Raw genomic sequence first — 27,588 nt, 5'->3', positions numbered from 1 at the left:
GAGCCCACGAGTCACAAATAGAGAGAAACACACGTGCCATAGCAAAGATACCAGGAGAGCACCACGAGGCCAGATGCAGCCAAAAACAAATAAATAAAGACCAATTTTTAAAAAGAAGCCATACAAAGACATAGCTCGACTCTTCCAGAGCCATTCTCACCTAGAAGGGGAGACAAGGGTTTCATTACCACGGGAGTGCAAAAGATACATACGAGGAAATATTAATTCAAGCAAAAGATTCATTCTTTCTTTTTTATGTATAAATTATGCAACGTAGTTGTTTTACAATGATTAATATTATTTCAGGGGCCTAACAAACACCATTTACAATGCAAATCTCCAGGCTGCAGAAAGGTACCGGTAATCAGGGAGTGATGGCTGCCGGGCTGGAGTGGGGCTGAGATGGAGCCCGTGGAAAGTCACATGGCTTGCCTTTGAACGCAGCGTCCAAGAGCACTCCTGCCCCTCCCAGCCAAAGCTCGGGGAAGACCTTCCAGATCAGCCCAGCGGGCCTTCTGAATGGCCTCCTCCTGTCTGTCCTGTCTACCTTCGCTTCCTGAGGTTTCACTTTAAAAAGTCACATGCTTTCACTCCTAACCAAGAGAAAGGCACATGATTAGGGGTGGGAAGACGGGAAACTGGAAAACAACAACATGGGGAAATGTGTCAAAGTACCCATCTGTTCTAATCCATCCCGTCATTAATAACCTCTCCTCCCCCCATCAGGAAAGAAAACGCAGGAGACCTCCCACTGTGCTGTATCGCCCGTCTCCTCGGTGCCATCTCCATTGCTCGTGTGATCTCGTGGTTTGATGTCGCTTGATTCCTTCAATGTGTGATTAGCACACGCTTTGCACCACACACCCAGTTTTAGTCCTTCGCAGAGCTATTCACCCGTGAGAACCCCCCAAGCCGTGACACCAAAGTGTCCTTGTGAGATGGCCACTCTAACTCAGCTGCCCCGCACAGGGGGACATCCCGATGCAGAATGAACCATCCGCTAGTCCTGCCTGGGCTTAAACAGCCCCAAACACATCCCAGGGAAATCTCAGTCACTCTGGAATCCAATTTTCCCTTACAGCTTTACTCCCATTGCTTCCGATGTCCTGTGTTATAAATGTAGAAATTCAATAAGTGTGAGATTTTCTAGAAAGAGAGGGAGGAAAAAAAATCATGATAGTATGGCATATACATTGTCAAATCGTTAATTTGCCAGCGCAACAATACCCCTGCAATGTTGCAGCTGGTTTCCTTAGTTACATGTTAGAGTAACTTACAGCAAAACATTTTGGGGTAATAAAATGTTCCCACTTGACTTCTGAATAAACTTTCACATGAGGTAAGGAAGTGTTATTCTAAAAATAGCAGATTAAGCAATCAATTAGTTTATTCAGTCATTCCACAAAAACTTAAAGTATGAAAATATTGTACTTACTGGAAATATGATGGGCTATCAGAATTGTGTCTGACAGGGCTGGTCAGTTACATTTTGAAGAATAGCTTAGAAATCTTTTCCTGTTTAACACTCAGCAATATAGAAACAGTTCACCTGGGCGTTCTGAAATGAAGAGTTTATTTTTAAGGAGCTGATAATCAAAAATGGATTACTTGCCTGGTATTGGGTTTCAGGCAGTCTGGATTTCCAAATCATAATTTTCTAGAGGGCAATAGTTTTCAGAATTTACTGTGCCTCAGAATCCCCTGGAGGGCTTGTTAAAACACAAATTACCGGGCCCTACCAGACGTTCCAATTCAGCAGGGCTGGGGTAGAAACTGGGACTATGCATTTCTAACAAGTTCCCAGGTTGTCCTGATGCCTCTGGTTGGAAAATCATATTCTAAGCCCAGATCTACTGTATACTACAGGGAACTATATGCAACATTTTGTAAAAACTTATAAGGGGAAAGGATCTGAAAGAAAAGATATATGTGTGTGTGTGTCTGTGTGTGTGTGTAACTGAATCACTTCGCCGCTGCTGCTGTTCAGTCACTAAGTTGTGTCTGACTCTTTGCAACCCCATGGACTGCAGCATGCCAGGCTTCCCTGTCCTTCACTATCTCACTTTGCTCTACACTTGAAACTAACACTCTGTAAACCAACTATACTTCAGTTAAAAAAAAAAAAAGAAAACCATATTTAGAGGACAGCTAAAAATGATCTTTCTGATCCCCATATACTTAAGCGAAGAGAAGGTGATTTTTTAATAAACCACCTTAAAACAATTGGAATGCTAAAGCAATGTCATAGTTCCTCTTTTCTTATACATTTTACAAAAGTCTTTAGGAGACGAGTCCATTCTCCTGGAAGATGGAGAAATGTAGCTGGGCACAGAGACTTCATACTTTAGAAAAGGATATTCAGGAGGCTGAGACCTCGCCTGGGATCAGGCCAGCATCACCCCATGTAGAACAGGGGCCCTGTTTGTAATCACCTCCATCCCCAGACCTTCACGGGCAGCCAGACAAGGGGCAGGAGCCCCATAGGTGCTTCCAATGTGTAGCCTGACTTAAGGCTACAGTCAGCGAGTACCTTCGTTTTGTTCTGGATTTTACTAAATGTGTTCACGGAGTCATTGGTGGTGGAAAAATACTTAAGTCACCCTTAATTATATCAGGAGTCACCCTTGCCCTTTCGCTCCTGATATCATTATCCAGGTCTCCAGGAGGAGAGTCAGCTTATAAAATGGAAAGGGCCAGAGTCAGGACCTCCTGGTTTTGGTTCTGAATGTGCCCTGACTTGCCAGTGACCTTGGGCTCTCCTTCATCTCCAAGAGGATCAGCCCAGCGTTCCCTGAGAACGCCTTCCAGCTCTAGTGATGCAGGAGTCAACTTTGATCTTACACTTGTCCTTTGTTTTGTCTTCCCTCTTTCTGTACCAAATCAATTTCAATTTGAGGTAAAGGAAATTCCCAAATTACTGTTTTGAATCTTGCGGAGGATCGCTTCCCATGGCTAATTTCTCAAGTTCAGTTTCTTTCCTCCAGAAGCTTGCTGCGTCCACATTTCAATTAATTGCCTATTGGCACACGCCCGACTCCAAATATTTGTGCAGTTCCCAAGAAAGCCTCATTCAGCTAAGTACCTGATCGCGTCAACCTGCTCTCTGGTTCCAACATCTCAGAATATCCAAGCGAGGAAATATGCAAATGCCAAAGTCACCCAGAGAGAATTCATCAGGGGAGGCAGTCATTGGAGGCAGGGAGAGAGGCTCAGATGAAAGATATTATCGCTGGCTGGAGACAGGGAAATCAGGGTGGGGGAAGGGAAGAGGTGGAGAATCTGAAGACTGGAAAAGCTCACACTTATAGCGCATGCTGCTGTTTTCTTCAAAGAAGGGCTGAGCAGATCAGCTGAGTTACAAATAAGCTATGGAGGTACTTGCAGGGAGCCAGGGCTTGTCTTAGCAGCTGGCAGAAAATGGAGTATTACTACAGAGACTACTCCAAGCCTCTATGCCAATAAATCCCCCTCTCCCACTTGCTGGCAAACTCCTACCACTAGAATTATGCTTCAGTGTGTTTGATAACATTGCAAAAAGGTTAGGATATAGTGCTCAGTGGGCTTCCCAGGTGAAGCTAGTGGTAAAGAACCTGCCTGCCAATGCAGGAGATGTAGGTTCCATCCCTGGGTCGGGCAGATCCCCTGGAGGAGGGCATGGCAACCTACTCCAGTGTTCTTGCCTGGAGAATGCCATGGACAGAGGAACCTAGCAGGCCACAGTCCATAGGGTTGCAAAGAACTGTACACGACTGAAGCAACTAAGCACGCACACACAGTGCTCAGTAACAAAAATTGGTGTGCAAATTTTGTCAACAAAGGATCTCAGATGCATAGCAGAAAAGACAAGGGAAAGACGTCAAGGCTGGCTGACCTCTGGATAGGGACAGTGTCGAAAAGCTTGCCCCTACTTTATATTTTTCTTTACTTCCCAAGTCTTCTACAAGTAATAAGTATTGCTTTACTGCTCTCAAGGCAAAAAAAAAAAAATTGTTTTTGAGGTTGTTTTTAACAGAAAAAAATGTGCTTTGAAGGTAAGTGACTGTCTTCAAAAAGATCTTGGTAAAATGCAAATATATTACCTGAAAGGGATTGTCCATCACTGATTCTGCATAGTTTAGTTTGTCATCTTTTGTGACTGTCATCCTGGAAAGCTAGACTGGGGGCCACGGATCACATTTCATTCATCTTTGGATCCTGCAAGCTCAGTACAGATCAAGGCACAGGATAGGCATCAAATGAGTATTGAATTGTACCAAGAACAGAGGAGACAAGAGATGCCAGAGGAACTGCAACCAAGGATGAGCTTCAAAAGAACAAGGGCGACTCGGAAAAGCTTGGGCAGTGTAAGCCCCAGAGGACGATATACAGCAGGGGAGTCCAAAAAGCAATGTGACGTCCTTAAGCACTAGCCTGGGGAGGGAAGCAGAGTCAAAACAGGGCGTGGCCAGGGACCCTCACTGCACAGTTTCACCACTAGCCAGCCCTGTCTTGCAACAGGGTAGTTCAACAACTTCGTATATCCTTCTGCTGAGCTCTGGTTTCAAAATTCCTCCATTCAGAGAGATGTGAAAAGCAAAATGGAAGTTAAATGAAGGAAAACATGCAAAACTTCTTCAAAGTTGGCTGGGTCTGCCCCTCCAGGCCTGAAGACATGGCGCGGAGTGCTAAAGAAAACTCCAGGGAAATGTCAGTCGCTTTCAAGTTTGAACAGAATCCCACAAGACTCAGGAATCTAGGGAGGCAACAGAAGGCACAGCCAGGCAATCCGAGGCGCAGAATGGAAGAAGGACTTTGACAAAACAGTGACATGATGTGGTCGGGTTCAACGCCACCACCCACGCTCCCAGAGGAAATGACTTACATCCAATAAATGGAAAAATACTTCCTCGATTTTCTCATATGAGACAAGCTGTTTACACATATCATTATACCTACTCATTTAATAAATATTTATTGAGTGCCTACCATGTGTTAGGAGCTAGAGACTGGTAATGAACTAAGCAGTACTCCCTGCCCTCCTGGAATATGTGAGCTGGAAGGAACATTCACTGTCTAGCTCAACAGCTGCAGATTACAGAACCAGAGATCACAACCCACAGCGGGGACGCTGTCTGACCACGAGCACCCTGCGAGGGCATTGTCACCATTTTTTATGCCAGGTGGTTTTATATGCAACTCTCAGGGTTTTGTCTGCCTACCCGCGATGCTTGTGCCCCACTCCATTGATGAAAATTCTACACACTCGCCAAGTCTTGTTAAAATGTCAGCTAGTCTCAGTGGAGCCTTTTCTCTGCCTTCCTTGGGGTTCCCATTGCCATCTCTGCCTCTGTGATAACATTTGTCACAGTCCGCCTTGAACTTTCATGAGGATACACCTGTCCCATCTGCTTGAGGCTGAGCCCCCTGAGGGCAGAGATGACCTCTCATTCATCACTCTATTCTAAGCACCTAGCACAGCTGGGGGGAATAGTGTTTATGGAGGAGCCACCAAAACCTGGACACTGAGCTAAACACTTTATACACACTGTCACATTAAATCCTCACCCAACTCTCCAAAGTGGATATGGCTTAGCTTGATTTAAAGATGAGGAAACCAAGGCTCAGAGAGGTTAACTAACTTGCTCAGAGTCACAAAGCCTAGTAGAGGAGCTGAGAGCCAGCCAGATCCACCTAGCTCCAAAGTCCATTCTCTCTTCATTCTAATATATTGCACATTCCATAAGCTCAAGGTAAAAAATGCTGCCATCCTGTCCGTAGCACCTGGCACAGTGTCTAGCACGGTCACACAGACCAACCTGAATCAGTGTGGGAGGGACCCCATGAGAACCTGAGTACCAGGGGGCAGGGGCCACTGGGAGTATCTTGGAGGCGGCCTGCCAACAGAGGCATGGAGTTGAGATACTGTCAGATATCCCTTAAGCAGTTCTGCCATTATAACAACCATATCATGTTCAAGGGCAGAAAGTGAAGTGAACACACTGGTAACCTGAAAACAAAAAGCTGAAGACCTAGAGGGGTAGGGTGGAAAGGGGAGGAAGGCTCAAGAAGGAGAGGATATATATATATATAATTATGACTGATTTGCATTTTTGTATGGCAGAAACCAACATAACATTGTAAAGCAATTTTCCACCAATCAAAAAATTAAAAAAAAAATTTTAAATAGGCAAAAGATAAAATGAGCCGTACTATGACCATGCCATAATTCCCAGGAGATAAAGTATAAAGCAGAACCATATGGGACATGGGATAAAGCAAAGTAAGGGCTGGGGAAACGATGATGTGACTGAAATCCAGGGATGGTCAAGTACAAGGATGCTGGGACTGTTCCCATAGCAGAATATAGAGAGGTGCCCTCAGAGCGGAGCCCAGCACAGAGCCAAGTGGGGCTGCTAAGAGTCATCTCCCAGCTTTAGACATTTATTTCACTTCCTAATTCCCAAGCCAAACCTCCTAGGCGACTAGTTTTCCTCCTAGGTCACTGCCAGCTCCCAGCCCCCACTTCCTCCCAATCCTACTCCCTGCTTTTGCCTTGGCCTCAAACACCATATCCGGGTCCTCAGAAGCTCCAGAGCAAACCAGAGAAGACTCAATGTACCCACATTTTCATCTCCAGTGAAAAAATGACCACATCTCTGGGAAATTCGTAAAAGCACTGAGATTTTTTTTTCCTACCAGGTTCCTTCAACATTTCTATAGTATTTACAAAAAGGGAAAAAAAAAAAAAAACTACCTTTCCGTGTTTCTGCTTTCTTTTATTGCATGCTGAGGAGCAGATAAGCCATGTGATTTCTCTGTGCATTGCCTTCTAAGAAGCTCTGAAATAAATTCAGAGTTTGTGTCTCACCCCAGGTTACAAGTTCCTTACAGCTGAGAAGAGGGCTGGATGTCTCCTCTCACTCCAACAGGGCCTAGCATAGTGTTTTACACAGGGACTCCCAGAAGACTTGTGGGAGTTAAATGTTCAAAAGCACAGTGCACCCACCTCCACCCCAAGATTTCCAACCTTCCTTTTGATTAAAAAAAAAAAAAAAAAGCTGTCTTACGATATATGGATTTTTACTGTGACCTACCTCCAATCCTTTTTGTAGGAAGGCAGGGAATAAATGAATAAATAAACAAATAAATGAATAACGGATTCCCTCCTGCCTGGGGGAACCTGCATAGGGCTTAGTCAGCTCTGCTTCAAGAAAATCCTCCCTAACATAGATTGAGCTGAGAAACAACAGTTTGGGAGCTCAGCGGGTTTCCTTTTTTTTTTTTAAACCTAGATAAGCTTGGGTGCCTCGAGTAAATTCCCCTTTGATTGGTATGTTTCATCAGTTGAACTCTAATTGGTGCAAACAGGTAATTTGGAGATTACAAGATTTATTCTTCTATAACAGTGATTACTGATTGCTAATGATAGTGCTGATTTTTAGGTATTTAAACCTTGACAGTTACAATACTCATATGATTTACTACAGCATCTCCGAGACAGCCTTCTACAGATCCCCCAGGACAGAGACTGCGTCCCTTGTGAGCTCTGCCCAGTGCCTCATGGGCGTGTATGTGTGAATAAATGTTTTTTAATATTAATAATTGTAATAACCACAGACTATATGTGTGCTTTATAGCCACACCCAGAATACTGAGTCATTCAATCTGCTTGGATTTGAAAATGTATACCTTCTCTCAAGGAGATATTAGGATTATTAGCTTTGGAAATAATTGGCCTTACAAGCACATCTTAAAAAGGACAAAGTAGTCAACTCTCCTGCCTGACATTTGGAGACAGTCTGTTTTGGAAGCACTCAGAGGAGCTGGAAGTATGAAGGCGCTGCCTTCCTGGCACTCCAGGGAGAGGCGCTAACCCAGGCTGCCCTGGCCGAGCGCCAGCTCAGGAGCCAGGCACTGCCTGTGGGCGCCCTCCCTTGTTATCCCGTGGTCACAGGCCAGGCACTGACATGTCAAAACACCAGTGTGTGAGGGGATGGAAAGCGGCGGTGCCCAGACAAGAAAGTTGCCTCCACCCCGGGAGCCATGCAGGCAGGGTGTGGGCACCCAGTCCTACGGGATGAAGCTTGGCACACAAGTCCACTTGCCAACAAGGAGAGCAGAAGGAATCAAGTCAGGCCAGCCCTTTCAGAAATGTTCACCAATTCCCTCTGGGTCAGTCATTGGACCCAGAACACAATGGCAATGCTCTAACTTCAGTACGTATGTGATCTTCCTTTTTGTTAAGATTTTAGGTGAATAGCAGGATATGCCACCTTCCATTTCCTGCCACTAAGGCTTTGCATGAGCTGTTCGTTGTATTTGTTACCCTGCACCTGCAAGACCTTCTTATCAGGTAGGGGCCAGCTCAATGCCACTTCCTTCCTTGCTTCTCCCTTCCCTCCTCCCTTCCACGCTGGGTGAAGCCTCCTTTCTCTGATTGCCTATGAAATTCTGTGACCATTCTGAAGTGGTAGGTGTACACTCTCTGAGCAGTGCCAGTCACCTGGGCATGGGTGCCCTCACTAGATTGTGAGCTCCAGTTCTAGAGATCAAAGACGTATTCTTCCAACAGGCTAAGCACTCTTTCTTGGATGTGGCTTGTGTTCCAAAAAGTTATTTTGACTCAATCAAAAGCTTTCCTCTAGGACTTCCCTGGTGGTCCAGTGGTTGGGAGCCTACCTGCCAAAGCAGGAAACATGGGTTCAGTCCCTGGTCTGGGAAGATTCTGTGTGTCTTGGGGCAACTGAGCCCATGCACCGCAACTACTGAGCCTGTGCTCTAGAGCCTGCAAGCTGCAACTGCTGAAGCCTGAGAACCCTAGAGTTTGTGCTCGGCAACAAGAGAAGCCACTGCAATGAGAAGCTCACATACCGCAAACAGAGAGAAGCCCGTGCTCACTGCAACTAGAGAAAGCTGGCAAGGAGCAGTGAAGACCCAGTGCAGCCAAAAAAAATAAACAAATTTTTTTAATTTAAAAAAAAATAGCTTTCCTCTAGGTTGGTAGAATCCTACACCTTTAGATGGGAAATGAACCATTGAGGAAATCTATTCGACCCCTTCATTTGAGGGATGAAGAAACAGAGGCTCAGATGAGTGGGCCAGGGAATTTCAGTAGATGGAAATGCAAGACAGAAGACATTTGAGCTAGAAGGACCTGAGAAAAATATCCCCAGTCACCTACAAATAAAAAATACTTCTCAGTCTTGGCTCTCAGAAAAGAGGTCTCATTATGGGGATCACCGCACCCCTTCCCCACACAGCAATTTATGACACTCAAAGTGCTTTCAAATATATTGTTGGATTCTAATAACAATTTTAGTGGAGTTATTTCTTCTTTTACCTAAGAAGACATTTGAGTGAAATGACTTGCCTAAGGTCACACAGCTACTCGTACAAAGGAGAAGTGGGGCTTGAACCCAGGACTTTTGATTTCAAGTTTTTGATGTGAAGATTTCAAAGAACACTTTTGATTTGTGTTCTTTGTCCCCAAACTACCTCTCCCAACTCATCTCCATGGAAACAAGTTTCCTGTACTATCCTTTGGCCTGTAGCTTTTGGAGAAATGTGCTTTGAAGCAGGTTTTATCTTTCTTACGTAACCCTAAAACTTTCCATCACATTGTTCCTATCCTGCTTTTAAAAGTCTCTAAAAGGCTGGATACGTGAGACTTTCCAGGGTGTCAGCTAGAAACAGAAGGCTATGATTTGGCCTGGACAGCACCAGTACCTTGCCCCTGAGACTGAATTCTAATCTACCACAATGTGTCTTTTCCTGAAAAATTGGGAAAACTTTGCTCTTGCTTGGGGGACGGGGGCAGGGAGGGGAGCGGCGTGTGCATCAGCGTGAAGTCACAACGTAATGTTCATTTTCAATAGAGAAGAAACATGGAACCATCTGGCCCACTTCTGCATCTGACTCATCCTTTCCCCCAAAGGATAAAGGAACAAGGTTACAAACTAAAGGGCTCTACTCTGGTTGGCTCCCTCAACTTTTGCAACAAGAGGCATCACGGTCTTGAAACAAAAAGAATCCAGCTATCATTGGCTGGAGTGGCGCTCAGTGCAAAACAGCACTGATGATCCTGGGAAAACCATACACTCATCTTCTGGAGTTTTTGGATTAGAAACAAAGAGGCATTTGACACCGCAGTAACCTCCCCACTGAGCAAGGGAAAGCCGCAGGAACCAGGCCAGGTTGCTGGCCCTCCTTCCTCTCCTGAGAGGGGCTCTGGTCCTAACTGGGCCATGTTGGTTTTGACAGCTTTATTATGCTGTATTTGATCATTACATAAAGCTAAGGTGATGCTCTCCTACTTTGCCTCCCTAAAGAACTTTGAGAACAACGAAGTGTTTCCCAGAGGATCTCAAGGCAAAATCAATCATGACCACAAATCATTATTCTCTAGAAAGTTCCCTAGTATTAAAAGTTCCTTTTAGTATTCAAATATGCAATTACATTTTGTTTCCCCCACCACCCCACCCTCCCCCACACAGTGAGGCTGATCTAATCATCAGCACCCCAACCTACCTACCAGATCGTGAGTGATTTCCATTCACAAACACACCCAGAGTCTTGCTTAAATATGACATGAGTCATCATTTTGCATTCATTATCAGGCATCTTCAATGATCCCAAGAGAAGCTGGTTCTGAGAGTCCTGAAGGTGAAAAGTCTGGGTATGCTGATGACAAGTGAGAACCCAGCAGAACCTCCCAGATGAGCACCTGGGCATCAGCCCAGGGAGCTGGTCCCCCGACTTTGCCGCTGTGTGGCCTTGGGTATTCACAAGCTCGGCTGCCAGGAACATGTGCAAATCTCTGCCACCCTGGTGGCATGGAAGATGAAGATGACACTGGGCCAGATGATTTCATGAATCTCTTCCATCCTGGCTGCGCTGCTCTTCTCTGTGGCATCATAATCGTGGGAACGGGTGGGCCCCAGAGCTTGTTCCTATTTGAGGGAAAGACTCTTAGCTGCATGGCCTCCCCTCTCCTTTCTCCCCCTACTTCTCTCTAGCTCCCACAAGCCAGGGCTCAGGCAGTGACACCCACCCAGATGTTTTTCCCCAGAGAAGACAGGCAAGGGCCCAGTGGCCCACAAGGACACCTTGGGGTGTGCAGCATCTCCCCTGCATCAGGGAAGAGCAGCCCTGATGAGGACATGTCTTAGCAGAAAAGAGGAGGCATTCAGATGGCAGATGCAGTACTTCCTTCAGCATCAAATGGCACCAGCAGGCACAGGGCCCAAACTCAAGACACAGCTAGTAACCAAGCCAAGCCCTTCAGGCCATGACAAACCCTCCCAGTGTTCAGTGAGATCACCAACTAAAACTGCCGATGAAACCATCCAAGGAGCCCAGCCTGAGACATGGGGTCCAAGGTGGGGAGCTCTGGCTCTGTACACGCTTGGAATATTTCACTTGATACCATGGAAGAAAGATAGGGCCCCCTGGAGGAGGAAATGGCAACCCACTCCAGTATTCTTGCCTGAAGAATCCCCAGGAACAGAGGAACATGGTGGGGCTACAGTCCATGGGGTCGCAAAGAGTCAGACATGACTGAAGTGACTCAGCACGCACGCACGTTAGATTTAGATTTACCCTTTTAGGTTTACCCTAATCCAATAGGACTTCATCTTAAAATTCAATTGGCAAAGACCTATTTCCAAATAAGGCCACATTTGTGAGGCTGGAGGTAAGCATGAACTTTGGAGCAACACTATCCAATCCACTAGAGTTAACCCAGCTTGAGGCACCTACACCAACTCCTGGTCTCTAGGCCTCATGCACCATATGCAGCACTTCTGGAGCAAGAGTCCTAGGGCACAGCTGGGGTACAGCAACACAATGATCCCCAAAGACTTGAAACTAAGAACACTCCCAGCAAGCTGACCATACTGCCTCTGGAATAACATCACCATTTCAAAACATTTTTGCACTCATCTTCTCATTGGATCTTCCCAACATCCTAGCGAGGTAGGCAGAGCAAGAAATATTCACCTCAAAATACAGAAGAAACTGAAGTTCACAAAGGTGAAGTAACTTTCCCCAAGCTACCTTGATGGTTAGAAACAGAACTTAGGGTCAGGGTCCCCTCATGCTCAGTGGAACATATGCTCCACCATCCCAGCCAGCTTACTGTCATAAAAGGAGATGCAATCAAATTAAAAATATGTCACCGTGAACCTTGGTTCTCAGTGTCCAGGCTACACCTTTGGTGCTAATTTTATGCTTGCTAAATGTAGTAACTTCAGTACTAATTCATTTAGATAATAGACACTGGAGAGACAAGAATTAATAAAATAAGGCCTCTGTTCTCAAGGAGTTTCCAGTCTGGAGAAGAAGACCAAAGTACTTGTACAAGCACACAAAGTAAAATGCTATCCATGCTGAAGAGGTCAAGTGGGGAGCGAAGGAGGGACTGGTCAGTGCCACCAGGAAAGGGCAATTAGAAAAGGCTTCAAGGAACAGAGTACATTTGGAGAAAGTCTTTTCACAGAGATATTGGTAGTTCTGGATCAGAAAAAAAAATTGCTGTAAAGAATAGTATTCAGACAATTGCAAACATGGATATGAACTATAAATGTTAAACATCCAGAATGTGATTGTTATATCCTGGATATGTTAAAAAAAATTCCAAGATATTTTTTACTGAAGTCAAAGGAGTATCTTTTAGGAGTAAAAAGGGAGTACTGGTGTCTACACTTGACTTTCAAATGGTTGAGCAAATAATAACAACAAAATGAGTGTGTGTACATAAAAAGGCATACACATAACACAGAGAGAGAGAACAGGAGAAAAAGAAGGAAGTAAATGTGGCAAAATGCTAATAATTAGTGAAGCCAGATAAAGGATATTGGAAGATATACTGTTATTGCAATTTTCCCATACACTTGATTTTTTTCTAAATGAATAGCTAAAAAAGATAAGGACTGAGTATGAACAGGAATGAATCATTTAAGAAATAAATAGACTGAAAAATTATTATATTAAGATGTAACTAAATATCCTTGCAGTTCAGCAAGAAAAGAAGAGGTTGCTAGAGCACCCAGGTGGCAGTTACTGGGAGAAATGAAACTATTTCATCGAAAATAAATTATTTGTAGTTCGACATGTAGGCTGGAAGAGAGAGAAGAGGGAAAGGAGTGGTGGGGAAAGTCCAGAAGCCTAGCCAGTCTGCGTGTGTGCTGTGTAGGCGTGGCTGGCCACTGGCGAACTGGAGCACAAGAGACAGCTGGAAAGGTTAGCAAGAACCAGAACGGCCGGACCTGCCAGCCACAAGAAAGAGCTTCAAGCCCGTCTGAGAACCAAGAGGGAGTCACTAAAGGGTGTCAAACAGGAGAGTGACTGAGATTTCCCATGTGTGGAGGGCAGCAGCCTTGTGGAGAGTGAATTGGAGCAGAGTGGAAACCATTTGTGAGCTGTGTTACAAGTTATTTATCACAGATAATAGGTGAAGACCAGAAAGAATTTACTTCCTTTAATAAATTACAGTGGATTCAAGGTTACTGTGCTCATTCACTTACATTCTAATTGCTTTATTCTACATCAGGTTTTTATGCCTAAAACAGGAACTGTGCCTAGCATATAGCATAGCTCGTCCTGGCATCACAGTCAAGAAAGGTTAAGAGTCACTGGACTATATGACAGATGTAGAGAACAAACTTATGGTTACCCAGGGGGGAGTGGAGGGTGGGATGATTTGGGAGATTGAGACTGGCATATACACACTACTATGTATAAAATAGATAACCAGTGAGAACTTACTATACAGCACAGGAAACTCTACTCAGTACTCATGGTCACCTAAATGAGAAGGGAATCTAAGAAAACACCAGTGGATATTCCACTCCTGGGCATATATCCAGAGAAAAGCATGATCCAAAAGGACATATGCACCCCAATGTTCATTGCAGCACTGTTTACAATAGCCAAGACATGGAAGCAACCTAAATGTCCATCAACAGAGAAATGGATAAGGAAGATGTGGTACATATACACAAAGGAATTGAAAAGAAGGAAATGATGCCATTTGCAGCAACATGGATGGTCCTAGAGATTGTCATACTGAGTGAAGTAAGTCAGACAAGGAAGGAGAAATATTACTTGATATCCCTTATATGTGGAATCTAAAAAGAAATGATACAAATGAACTTGCTTACAAAACAGGAGACTCACAGACTTAGAAAATGAACTTATGGTTGCCAAGGGAGAAGGGATAGTTAGGGAGTTTGGGATGGACATGAACACACTGCTGTATTTAAAGTGGATAACCAACATGGACCTATGTACAGCACATGGAACTCTACTCAATGTTATGTGGCAGCCAGAATGGGAGGCGAGTTTGGGGGAGAATGGAGACCTGTATATGTCTGCTTGAGTCCCTTCACTGTTCATCTGAAACTCTCACAACATTGTTAATTGGCTATACTCCAATGCAAAATGAAAACTTTTTTAAAAATGAAAGAGTGGATACGTGTATGCTGCTGCTGCTGCTGCTGCTGCTGCTAAGTCGCTTCAATCGTGTCCGACTCTGTGCGACCCCATAGACGGCAGCCCACCAGGCTCCTCCGCCCCTCGGATTCTCCAGGCAAGAACACTGGAGTGGGTTGCCATTTCTTTCTCCAATGCATGAAAGTGAAAAGTGAAAGTGAAGATGCTCAGTCGTATCCGACTCTTAGCGACCCCATGGACTGCAGCCTACCAGGCTCCTCCATCCATGGGATTTTCCAGGATATGACTGATTCACTTTATTGTGCAGCAGAAACTTGTACAGCATTGTAAAGCAACTATACTTCAGGAAAAAAAATTTTTTAAAAGAGTCACTGGACTATATGGACAAAAAACAGAGAGCATGATCTTCTGAAGCCCTGCAAAAATCCGGGAAAAAATGGTATGAACTGAAGACTGATGGTTTTCATATTTTGGCCATTGACTGCTTCACAAACAATATGCAAAACAGATAAACACGCTCTGGTTGAATCAGGGATGAGAAGTCCCTAGTCTTGCTTGATACCCTCTTCCATTCCAACCTCAGAAGTGCCTGAAAGGACTCGAGTAAAACAATTTGAAAGCCCCTGGTCTAGACTGTTCAGGAGAGAATGGTAATCAGAGTCTAGAGAGGAAGTGAGATACACAGAAAATTAGGAACCAGGCTTCAGATGAGTGTAAATAATCGAGAATTGTATTAATGGACTAGTTGCTAGTGTTCTGGTTTGAAGGCCTGGGAGGAAGACGATAGAGGCAGGCTTTAGAGAAAAATGACGTCTACCACGGCTGAGTGCAAGTGCATGCAGACACTTTCCATGGAGACGGGATGCGGGGCCGGGGTGGGGGGTGAGGTGGGCGGCGGCGGCGGACAGAGGGCAGGGGAAGCTCAGGAGAGTCTCAGCTGGAGAAACAGATCAAGAGTTCATCAGTAACCGGGGGTAACTGAAGTCTAGGGAAAAAGCTGGGGGAAAAAATGAAATAAGAGAAAGGGAAAGAGACTAGAATAAAAACATGATAATACCAATATTTAATAGTTGGTCACAGAGGCTTCCCTGGTGGCTCAGATGGTAAAGAATCTGCCTACAATGCGGGAGATGCAAGTTTCGATTCCTGGGTCAGGAAGATCCCCTGGAGAAGGAAATGGCAACCCACTCCAGTATTCTTGCTTGGAGAATTCCACAGACTGAGGAGCCTGGTGGGCTATAGTCCATGGGGTCTCAAAGAGTCAGACATGACTGAGTGATCAGATTTATTTTTATTAGCACAGAGGCAGGAAGATAAGCAGGTTTATGATGTCTTAGGAGCAAAGGAGAAGAAAGAGAGAAGAAGGGGTCACGGCCACACATTCTCTGTGTCCCCAAGACACCAATATTATACTTACAACATAAGAACCATCACAAGGAATTATGTGAAGAGAGCTGAAAAATCTGTTTCTTCATTTCCACTGACTTCAAGGCTAGGAATTTTCTCATTTATAAATATATCCTGTGCTTAACAGAGGCCCTGGAACATAAGAGCTTTATAAATATTTGTAGAATGAGTGAACTAATTAATCAATCTTTGAGAACTATTTGGAGAAAGCATTACAATAGCATTAAGAGCTGAGCAGAACTTAAGGGAGAGGATCAGGGTAAACTTGAGGACCATCTGGAAGGTTCCCCAAGGGAAGATACAAACCAAACTGTGTGTTGGCTTCTGGAAGACCTAGCAGCCTGATCATGCTCCACACAGGGCAAGACTAGAAAACAAGCAGTAGAAACAAGGGGAAGCCAGCCCAAGAGGGCGTCATGGCCCAGGAGCACAGGTGAACAAAACTTTGTGGAACGGAGCCAAAGAGGAAAGGGAAATTAGAGGATGTGCTTAAGGAAATCTAAGGTAATCAAAGCAGAAATTCTGGGTTTGGGTTCTCACTGCATTATTGAAACTGTATTTGAGAAGTGAGGCAGAAAGCCCTGGAGGGAATAATGCCAGAGGAGCAGCAGACTGCCTTTCCCTTAGAAACCAGGCTCTCTCTCACTCTCCCTGACCCTACAAACAAAATGGAAACTCCAGTGGGGTTTCCTTCTTTCCAGCAACCAAATGGAGCAGGAGAATTTAGGACTGTGGAGCTGTGAAGCTTCCTGAGGGAAAGCAGGTAGAGAGCCTGGAAGCTCAAGAGGAGGGGCACACCCTACTGAGCAGAAGCTTGTTTGCTCCTCAAACAGGAAGCCATGAATTTCCCTTTTACATCATGATAACTAGAAAATAACAGAAATTCACATTCTGCAATTAATTGGATTGAACCTGTGCATAATCTAAAAGGTAAAAGTAGCATTAAGGCATTCTCCTGCTTGGGAAGATAAGGGACTTTCACTTCTGCCAATAAATAATCCGTTGACCAAGAACACTGCTCAGCAGTTTTTGCCTCTGCCCTGCAACCCAATCAAGAGGCTGGAATGGAGGGAGGTAGGAACTGAAGTTATTTTCTTATTGTTTCTTCTGTGGTAGAGACGATGTTGACACTGCGAATTATTCTTTTGGCCACATGTCCTCAGAGACTTCTGGGCATCGTGTGTTGAAAGTTGTCCTTTCCAACGCAACTTCCAAATGGTCTCAGCAGGAATTGGAGCATTCTGATCACACATTTCTTGGCTTCTCTTCAGTGTTTTATCATTTCGCTTGGTTTTAGAAAGTGTTTTTCTACCCATTGGACGAGTAAGACAAAACTCTGATCTAAATGAGAACTCATAAAGGAAAGTGACCTCACTGTTACTGAGGAATGGAAGGGCGCAGAACTTCCTCAAAGGGGGACAGAAGAAGGAAAACGAGATATGGAGAGAGGGAGTGAGGGAAGGTCTGGGAGGATGCTAAGATCTTAATGCTAATGCTAATGTTAATGCTAAGATCTTAATCTCTAGGAAAAAGAATGTTTCCTTTTCCCTTTTGGTTCCACTGTACTTTCCATTTTTTTTTTCAAGGAATTGTTATTATTTTTAAGTAGTGGAGAATAAAAAATTTTTTATGACAAAAAAATCAAATTAACAAGATCTAAATATCCTAAGGTAAGATTTTTTTATTGCTTTTTTAAAAATGGTTTTGGATGTGTACTAAAATATACATAACATAAATTTTACCATTTTAACCACTGTTAAGACTCTGCCTGCAATGTGGGAGACCTGGGTTCAATCCCCAGGTTGGAAGATCCCCTGGAGAAGGCAATGGCTACTCACTCCAGTATTCTGGCCTGGAGAATTCCAGGGACCGTATAGTCCATGGGATCACAAAGAGTCAGACACAACTAAGCAGCTTTCACTTTTCAAGGACAATTCAGTGGCACAAGTACATTCACAGTGTTGCACAACCATCACCACTATGTTTGCAGCAATTTTTCATCATCTCAAACAGAAACTCTACACCCCTTAGACAATAACTCCCCATTCCCCTCCTCCTGCCCCTGTGACCTCTATTCTACTTTCTGTCTCTATGATTTTGCCTATTCTAAGTTCCTCATTGTAGAATTCTACGATGTTTATCCTTTTGTATCTGACTTATTTCACTTAGCATAACATTTTCAAGGATCATCCATGGGGTAGCATGTATCAGAATGCCATTTTTTAAAAGTTGAATAATGTTCCATTATATGTCTAGGCCACACATACGATCTGTTGGGGTTTATTGCCTTAAAATTTCCTTATTAAAATTTTTATTTTAAACATTTAGGGGGAGGTAGCTCAGTGGCTTTCTTTTTTATAATGTATCATCTGTTGATGGACATTTGGGTTGTTTCTACTTTTTTGCCCACTATGAGTAACACTGCCATGAACACTGGTGTGCAAGTGTCTATTTGAGAACTTGCTTTCAATTTGGGGGGTATGACCTAGAAGTGGAATTGCCTGATCACATAGTAATTCTGTATTTAACTTTTTGATGAACCTTCACATTGTTTTCCATAGCAGCTATGCCATTTTATATCCCCACCAGCAATGCACCAGAATCCAACTTCTCCATGTCCTTGTCAACATTGTTCTCGATTACTAGTATAGTTTTCCTAGTTTGTATGAAGTGGGATCTCATCGTGGTTTTGTGCTTTTTCTAAAAAAAGCTATTTATGTAATCATTTATTTGGTTTTGCCTGGTCTCGGTTGTGGCACTTGGACCCTTCAGTCTTCACTGCAGCATGCGGACTCTTAGTGGCAGCTCGTGGGATCTCGTTCCCTGACCAGGGATCGAACCTGGCCCACCCGCAGTGGGAGTGCAGAGTCTCACCCCTTGGACCACCAGGGATGTCCCTTCACTGCAGTTTTGGTTTGTGTTTCTCCAATGGCTAATGATGCTGAGCATCTTTTTATGTGTTTGTGGTCTATTTGTATATCTTGTTTGGAGAAATATCTATTCAGGTCCTTTGTCCATTTTTGAATTGGATTTTTTTATTGTTTAGTTGTGGGAGTTCTTGACGGATTCTGAATTCTTTTTCTTTATCATATATATGATTTTCAAACATTTTCTTTTACTCTGTGTGTTGTCTCTTACTCTCTTGATAGTGTCTTTTAACAGACAAAAGTTTTAAACCTTGATGAAGTCCAGTTCATCTAATTTTCTTTCATTGCTATACTTTTTGGAGAAGGCAATGGCACCCCACTCCAGTCCTCTTGCCTAGAAAATCCCAATGGACAGAGGAGCCTGGTAGGCTGCAGTCCGTGGGATCGCTAAGAATCGGGCGCAACTGAGCGACTGCACTTTGACTTTTCACTTTCATGCATTGGAGAAAGAAATGGCAACCCACTCCAGTGTTCTTGCCTGGAGAATCCGAGGGGCAGGGTAGCCTGGTGGGCTGCCGTCTATGGGGTCGCACAGAGTCAAACACGACTGAAGCGACTTAGCAGCAGCAGCAGCTATGCTTTTATATCTGAATTATTGCCAAATCCATTGTGATATAGGTATTCCCCTGTGTTTTCTCCAAAAGGTTCTATAGTTTTAGGCCTTATGTTTAGGTCTTTAAGCCATTTTGAATTAATTTTGTGCACTGCATAAGATAAGCATATAACCTTATTCTTTTGCACAGATATTCAGTTTTCCCAGAACCATTTGCTGAAAAGACTTTCCTTTCCCCACTGGATGGTCTTGGCATCCATGTAGAAAGTCTTACATGTTTTTATATATACATAAGATTTATAGATTTCTCTTGTACATTTATAGATTTTAATGTGCTCTGTGGGTAAATGTGAAGATAAAATAGCCACACCGTACATTTGTATAAAGGGCAGCCAGGACGGTTGTACTATAACCCTGTATTTATACAGTGAGGTAGTTTTCTGTCGGCTACGCAGTTCTTGGGTTTGGGAGTTATATATATGGGTTTGAATCCTAGCCCCATAACTTATAATTTATAAGTATAAATTATAAGGTGTATAACCTTGGGCAGGTCATTTAATTTTTCTCAGCTTCCTCGTCTGTAAAATGGGATTATATTAATAACTAGTTAGGATTGTTATGAGGATTCAAGGACATAATTCATGTAAAGCACTTAGCACATTTCCTGACACAGAGTAACTGCTTGATGCATGATAACTATTGCAATCATATTGTCATCATTAGCAACATACATGGAGTGGTTTATAGCCATTATTTCCTGTGATTCCCACCTTAACCCTGTGAAACAAGCAGGATAGTAATAATAGTCTCATTATAGAGATACATTAGGTTCAGAGTGTATTTTACGGACTAATGCCACATGGTAAGGAAGTGGCAGAACAAGAGTTTTTCCACAACCCATAAATGGGATATCAGCAACAGAGCAACTTTTACACAGAGATCTGGTCCCTGGGCCAATGTTCCTTTTATCAAGAATTTCTCTGTCTTCACACATCCTAAAATAAATGGCTTACTGTTCTCTACCTTGGACAAAGAAGGAAACAATGGCAAAGAGGGTAAGAGTCCTGTGCAGGGCAGACCCAGAAATAAGGGGAAATTTTTCAAGAACCAGGAACAGATTCAGCGCTACCAGAGTCTCATCAGAATATTTCTTCAGTAATTATAAAAGCCTTAAATGTGAAATAGCAAATTCATGCACACCACCTCCTGGCCAGATAGATGGTGTAAAGCGCTGTAGACGTGAATTGCTACAAGCACAGGGAGCCCGTGCTTTCACTTCAGGCTTTGGAAAAGGAAGCAGCTGAGCTGAAATTGATGTAAGGATGGCTGCTTAAATTCACTTAGGAGACAGTTACAGTCTCTCAAAAGAAAATCATTAGGTACTTATCATGGACAGGATGTGTTAGGAGATGTGTAGATGTAAAATTAGTAATCTTTGAGAAGCTTCAAGACAGAAGGAAAAGTAGGAAACAAGGAAGAACTACAGTTTAAGCCATCATGTACTGAGTGCCTTAAGAGTGCCTTGTGAAATTTCTATAACGCTGCTCCTATCAGCAAAGGCAAGATCCCTAAGTTTGTCCAAAACAATGTGTCATTGGTTAGTCTCCAACAAAAACCTGTCTGATGGATTTAGATTTGCTGTACTAAGCCCTTGATATGCAAAACCTCTTCCATATCTTCTAGCACTAAAGGGAAACACAGCCTTCCTGATGTAATAATGGGATGGATGGTGAGGCCATAAATTTATTTGGATTTACGATCTGGCTCTCTCCCTTACCTCCATCTGTGCCAAACCATCCGGGGACGCACCTGATTAATCATCTGTGGATAAAGTACATTACTGCAAGGTGCATGTTCTCACTGAAGTGCTTTCAACAAGACCCTGGGAGCTTGGTGCAGAGGCTTTCAGGAAAGAAGCTGCTCAGAGGGCATCGAATATTTGGCCTTTCCTGTACCTCACTACTCCCTAAATCTGGAATGGAATGAAATGCCCTCAGGATCAGGGAAAAGAAAAGGTAGGCAGGCTTGACAGTCTAAGCCTCAGTGTGAGGCTGGGCAGATGTCAAGAAAGCTACCTGAACAGGTGACTCTGGGTGGGATGTCCTGTGGGACTCTATCCAGCCAAAGGAAGTAGTGAGAGGTAGTGGGAAGGGGCAGGCTTTGGAGAAAGATGGGTTCAAATTCTGGTTCTTTCGTGTGTGTGAGTTTCAGATTCCTTTTCTTAAAATGGAGAGAACCCTATCCTACAGAGAGGTTGTGGGAATGAGCAGGCTTCTAAAATGGTTTCTAGTGAATCTGCCTCTTGGTGTTCATGTCCTCTATAGTCTTCCCCTGAGTGTATGCTGTACCTAAGTGACAAGCGGAATAGCTCAAAAGTGATGGGATGTTGCTTCCAGGATTAGGAGGCTGTGGCTTCCATTTTACCCCACTCTCTCCCTGCCTCATTTCCTTTGCTGTGAACTTCTCTATGGAGTTGTCCACACAGCCAAGAACGAGGGCAGCCTCCAGCCCATAGTCAGCATGGAACTGAGGCTCTCAGTGCAACAGCCCCCACGGAGCTGAATCTTGACAACAACCTTATAAAGGAGATTGGGAGCAGATCCTTCCCCAAGTCAAGCCTGAATCTGACTGCAGCTTGACCAGCACTTTAACTGCAGTTTTTCAGGGGGCCCAGCTGAGCCACATGGAGGTTCCCAACTCACAGAAACTATGAAACAGCAAGTGGTCATTGTTCTCAACCACAGCGTTCGGGAATAATCTGTTATGCAGCAATAGGTAACGAATACCACGGTATCTTGGATCAGTAGCCAGTCTATGCTATCATTAGCAGAGATGGATTCATTGCCTTCCAATCCATTTATAGGGAAGATGGTGGCATGAAGATTAGAGGACAGAGGGAAGGAAGGAGATGACATTTTCTAGGAAATCATGAACTAAGCAGAAACTAAAAAGAGAAATAGAGCCAAATGCCAACTATTTTGTGACATGTGATCATCTCCAGACTCCCAAAATATTTCATTTGTGCTGTGATTATAGCCCCAGCACAGCGGGCTGTATGTTGTAAAGTTGCACCCTTCTCCCTGAATCCTGTCCTCAAAGAGAGGGGCCATGCTTTCATTTCCTTGGTTCATCATCACACCAAACACCATACTTTGCAAATAATGAAAATGAAACTAGCCCATAATCGTTCTTCCTCCTAATTTTTAAAAAACATTATTCTGGTAAGGTTTTTCTTTCCTATTAAAATGCTCCTCACCTTTCAAAATCCATCTCATATAAGTCGGAAAGAGAAAAACAAATACCATATGATATCGCTTATATGTAGAATGTAAAATATGGTGCAAACTAATATATCTACAAAATAGAAACAGATTCACAGTCATCGAAAACAAACTTGTGGCTGCCAAGTGGGAGGGGAAGAGGGGAGGGACGGATTGGGAGTTTAGGGTTAGTAGATGCAAACCATTATGTATAGGATGAATAATAAACAAGGGCATCTGTGCAGCACAGGGAACTATATTCAATCTCCTGGGATAAACCATAATAGAAAAGAATAAAAAAGGGAATGTAAATATCTGTATAACTGAGTCACTTTACTATACAGCTGAAATTAATACAACATTGTAAACCAACAATTTTGTTGCTGTTGGTAGTCGTTCAGTTGTGTCCAACTCTTTGTGATCCCACAGACTGTAGCCTGCCAGGCTCCTCAGTCCTTGGAATTCTCCAGGCAAGAATTCTGAAGTGAGTAGCCATTCCCTTCTCCAGGGGATCTTCTTGACCCAGGGATTAAACCCAGATCTCCTGCATTGCAGGCAGATTCTTTACTGTCTGAGCCACCAGGCAAGCCAGCTATACTTCAATTTTTAAATTTTTCAGTGAAAAAATTGTAAACCAACAATATTTCAATAAAATTTTTAAACAAAAGAAACCCAAACTCATTTCATAAATGTCCTTTTATACATGGTCTCCCTGACTTCTGGCTTGTTTTTCAGTAATATTCACTCCCTCTGTGATGTTCTTAATAAACTATTTCTTCCTGCTATTAGTACTCACCTTATCTGGCTCTTGGTGAGAATTAGTGTGTTACAGCCGGCTCTCCCTCCAGATGGCAGTCTCCAGGCCAGCAGGGGTAATCTGTCTTACTCACCTTTGTGAGCTTCAGCGCCCACCCCAAGTTTGTGGTGGGTTCTCAGAACCAGTGGCTGAAAGAATAAATTACTTCAAACAGTTCTCTAAGATTTGAACAAATGAATCTCTGAGAACAAGATGAAAGGGAAAGTCACAAGTTGTAACGTATTTTTCAAAGCTGCCAGGGCCCACAAGTCCCCTCCAACCCAATGAGATTTGCAGAGCTTGTGGGATCTTGCAAGTTTCTATTCCAGGCATGCTGCGGATCCCTGCTGGTATCAACCTCAGGACAAAGACAATGAAACTGTGAACACTGCACCTACAATGAGAGGACACAGTGAGAGGATACAGACAGGCATTGTTAGAAACAATTCAACAGGGTACAATAAACACTCACTTCTGGGATTCATTAATCAAGGCCAACCTATGCTCCCCTGGCCACCCTCCAACCCTCCACCGCCAACCCACCCTCACCCCTGCTCTGACACACCTGCCTCCAACAGGAATTGTTCCGCTCAAAACACAGGTATGTACCAAACAGAACAAAAGCCGCTAGAGATTTCACAATTTTCCTAGGTTTTTTTCCCATGCAATAGGTCAGGGACAGCCAAAGATGCCGTAAACAAATGGAGAATGGAGACTGTCAGCGATGCTTCTCTGATAGCAACAGGCCATTGCTGCTGCTGCTGCTGCTGCTGCTGCTGCTGCTGCTGCTGCTGCTGCTAAATCGCTTCAGTCGTGTCCGACTCTGTGCGACCCCATAGACGGCAGCCCACCAGGCTTCCCCGTCCCTGGGATTCTCCAGGCAAGAACACTGGAGTGGGTTGCCATTTCCTTCTCCAATGCATGAAAGTGAAAAGTCAAAGTGAAGTCGCTCAGTCGTGTCCGACTTTTCGCGACCCCATGGACTGCAGCCTACCAGGCTCCTCCGTCCATGGGATTTTTCTAGGCACAAATACTGGAATGGGGTGCCATTTCTGATAACTCCCACGGCCCATGCTGGGTGAGAGAATGCCTGTCATCTTGGCAACCCTTCCTCCCTGAGCGCAACCCCAGCTCCAGGATGGCTAAGCCCCAGGCCGAGGGAGGACCTGGCCTCTCCACCCCTAGTGTCCCAGTTCCTGGACACAGGGTCTATGCCTTTTTGGAGGCACCAAGTGAGCCACAGTTAGGTCTGGCTAGGAGCCTCAGGGCTTAAGGTACCCTCATCTAAAAGGCTAGTCAGCATTCTTCTATACCTGTGACTCGCGGGAATAACCCAAGCCGGCTGGGGATTGGTCAGCACCCGCCTGCTTGGTGGTGGTTGGTCAGCCCCTGTTCCTACTTGGTGGTGATTGGTCAGCACCCGCCTGCTTGGTGGTGGTTGGTCAGCCCCTGTTCCTACTTGGTGGTGATTGGTCAGCACCCATCTGCTTAAAGTGGTTTGTTCCAGTGGCTCTTACATCTCCTGCGTTGACAAACAGGTTTTTAATCACTAGCACCTCCTGGGAAGCCCTACAGAACTTTAAGTGAACTTAAAGTGAAAGTCGCTCAGTCGTGTCCAACTCTATGCAATCCCATGGACTATGGAATCCCAGTCCATGGAATTCTCTAGGCCAGAATATTGGCGTGGGTAGCCTTTTCCCTTCTCCAGGGATTTTCCCAAGCCAGGAATCGAACCCAGGTCTCCCACATTGCAGGTGGATTCTTTACCAGCTGAGCCACAAGCGAAGCCCTGAAAGTGAAAGTCACTCTGTTGTGTCCAGTTCTTTGCAACCCCATGGACTAGTCATGGAATTCTGTAGGCCAGAATACTGGAGTGGGTAGCCTTTCCCTTCTCAAGGGGCTCTTTCCAACCCAAGGATCGAACCCAGGTCTCCCGCGCTGCAGATGGATTCTTTACCAGCTGAGCCACCCGGAAAGCACATTAGTATATTTTAAACGCTTATACTTAACAGATGATTGTAATGCATATGTGTTATAATGCAATGTACTCATGCTAGTCACAAAATAATCCCAAGACTGTGGCGATATATTGATTCACAGTGCATTTCAGATAGGATGGCCCAGTAACAAGACACAGACTAAGGCTGTGTGACAAACATCTTCCTCTTTTGGTTGTGTCCATGTTTCTCTGTGATTGGATGAAAGTCTTCACCTGGAGATAATGTCAAAAGTTTAAACTTCTTGCTTTCTATGAATGAAGGTCTGGGAGCCAAATGGCCTTCTGGGTCTCCTGTAACTGGCCTTGAATTTCAACACTGTCTTAAAGGCAGAGAAGTAGTGCAGTGCAGTGGCTGAAAACGATATTACTACAGCAATATTACATGGGCTTGAGTCTCAGTCCTGTTGCTTATTAGTTGTGTGATCTAGGGAAAATTACTTAAATGGTATTTACCTCGGTTTCCCATCCATAATATAAGGATAATAATAGTACCTACCTCTTTGGTTTGCTGTGACTCTTAAATAATTTAATACATGAATCTGGCATTGTTACCTTGAAAAGCAGGGGTTTTAGGTTACAAAGAATAAAAGACATTCTAGACAAAAGAATTGGGTTACACAAAGCCACAGTGATGTGAAAATACAAGAAATGTTAGGGGAGAAAAATGTTAGGGGAATTGAAAGTAACTGCTTGTAGCTGGATTATAGATTTCATATGAGGTAGGGAAAACCCAGGCTCAGACGGGGAAAAGCCTTGTGCACCAGGATAAAGAATTAGAGTGAATTCTTTAGGAAATGAGGGCATTGGTAAATGTTAAGCATGACCAAATGAATGGGGTCTCAGAATTATGCGACTTACACAGGCGGTACATGGAAGAGTTGGGACTCAAAAGTTGGTCTTCTGCTGCTTTTAAATCTTATGTTCTCTTCTTTTCTTGAAAATGAACTTGCTCTTCTACCTTACCACCCCATCCTCCCACACCACTCACACATACCACCATTCCATCCATCCCCTAGTGAGGCCAGACTGGATTTCCTCAGGAAACAGCTCCCCCTCCATTTTCAGCCATATGGTCCAGGCATTGTTACTGCCTCCACTTCAGGGACTCACACATGAGCCTGGTCCTGCCCATCAATGTGGTACCCCCTAGAAACAATTCAAGCATCATCATCATCACCACTACAGCAATCCATAGTATCTGAGCCCTTAGCATGTGCCAGGCGCTGTTATGAAAGATTTCTGTGTATTACCTCATTTCATCCTCATGACAACTATCGAGAGAAAGCGTGACTGTTTTTTTCTAAAGGCATTCTTACTCCAAAGTCCATCTGCTTTACTGTTGTTGGCCCATTGGTCTGGAGGGAGATTGTTACCTCCCCAAGAGGCTGCTCAGGAGAAGCACTGGAACAAGCTACTCTCATATCACCTGGGTTACTCAGTCCCATTATTTAAAACAAATACAGAAACCAAGCCCATATTGTCCTTCCTTCTAAAATAAGTCAAACCTCAAATATATGAAATATATACTTCAGTTCAGTCCAGTCACTCAGTCACGTCCAACTCTTTGTGACCCCGTGGGTACATCAGGCCTCCCTGTCCATCACCAATTCCCAGAGCTTACTCAAACTCATGTCCATCAAGTTGGTGATGCCATCCAGCCATCTCATCCTCTGTCATCCCCTTCTCCTCCCGCCTTCAATCTTTCCCAGCAACAGGGTCTATTCCAATGAGTCAGTTCTTCACATCAGGTGGCCAAAGTATTGGAATTTCAGCTTCAGCATCAATCCTTCCAATGAATACTCAGGACTTATTTCCTTTAGGATAGACTGGTTTGATCTCCTTGCAGTCCAAGGGACCCTCAAGAGTTTTCTCCAACTTCACAGTTCAAAAGCATTAGTTCTTCAGTGCTCAGCTTTCTATATAGTCCAACTCTCACATCCATACATGACTACTGGAAAAACCATAGCTTTGACTAGATGGACCTTTGTCAGCAAAGTAATGTCTCTGCTTTTTAATATGCTCTCTAGGTTGATCATAGCTTTTCTTCCAAGGAGCAAGTGTCTTTTAATTTCCTGGCTGCAGTCACCATCTGCAGTGATTTTGGAGCCCAAGAAAATAAAGTCTGTCACTCCGTTGTTTGCCCATCTATTTGCCATGAAGTGATGGGACTGGATGCCATGATCTTAGCATGAAGTGAAGGTGGAGTCGCTCAGTCA

The sequence above is a fragment of the Bos indicus x Bos taurus genome, chromosome 3 (genome assembly GCF_003369695.1).
Source record: "Bos indicus x Bos taurus breed Angus x Brahman F1 hybrid chromosome 3, Bos_hybrid_MaternalHap_v2.0, whole genome shotgun sequence".
Taxonomy (NCBI): Eukaryota; Metazoa; Chordata; class Mammalia; order Artiodactyla; family Bovidae; genus Bos; species Bos indicus x Bos taurus.
The sequence above is the reverse complement of the archived record's forward strand: the minus strand, read 5'-3'. Positions refer to the sequence as shown.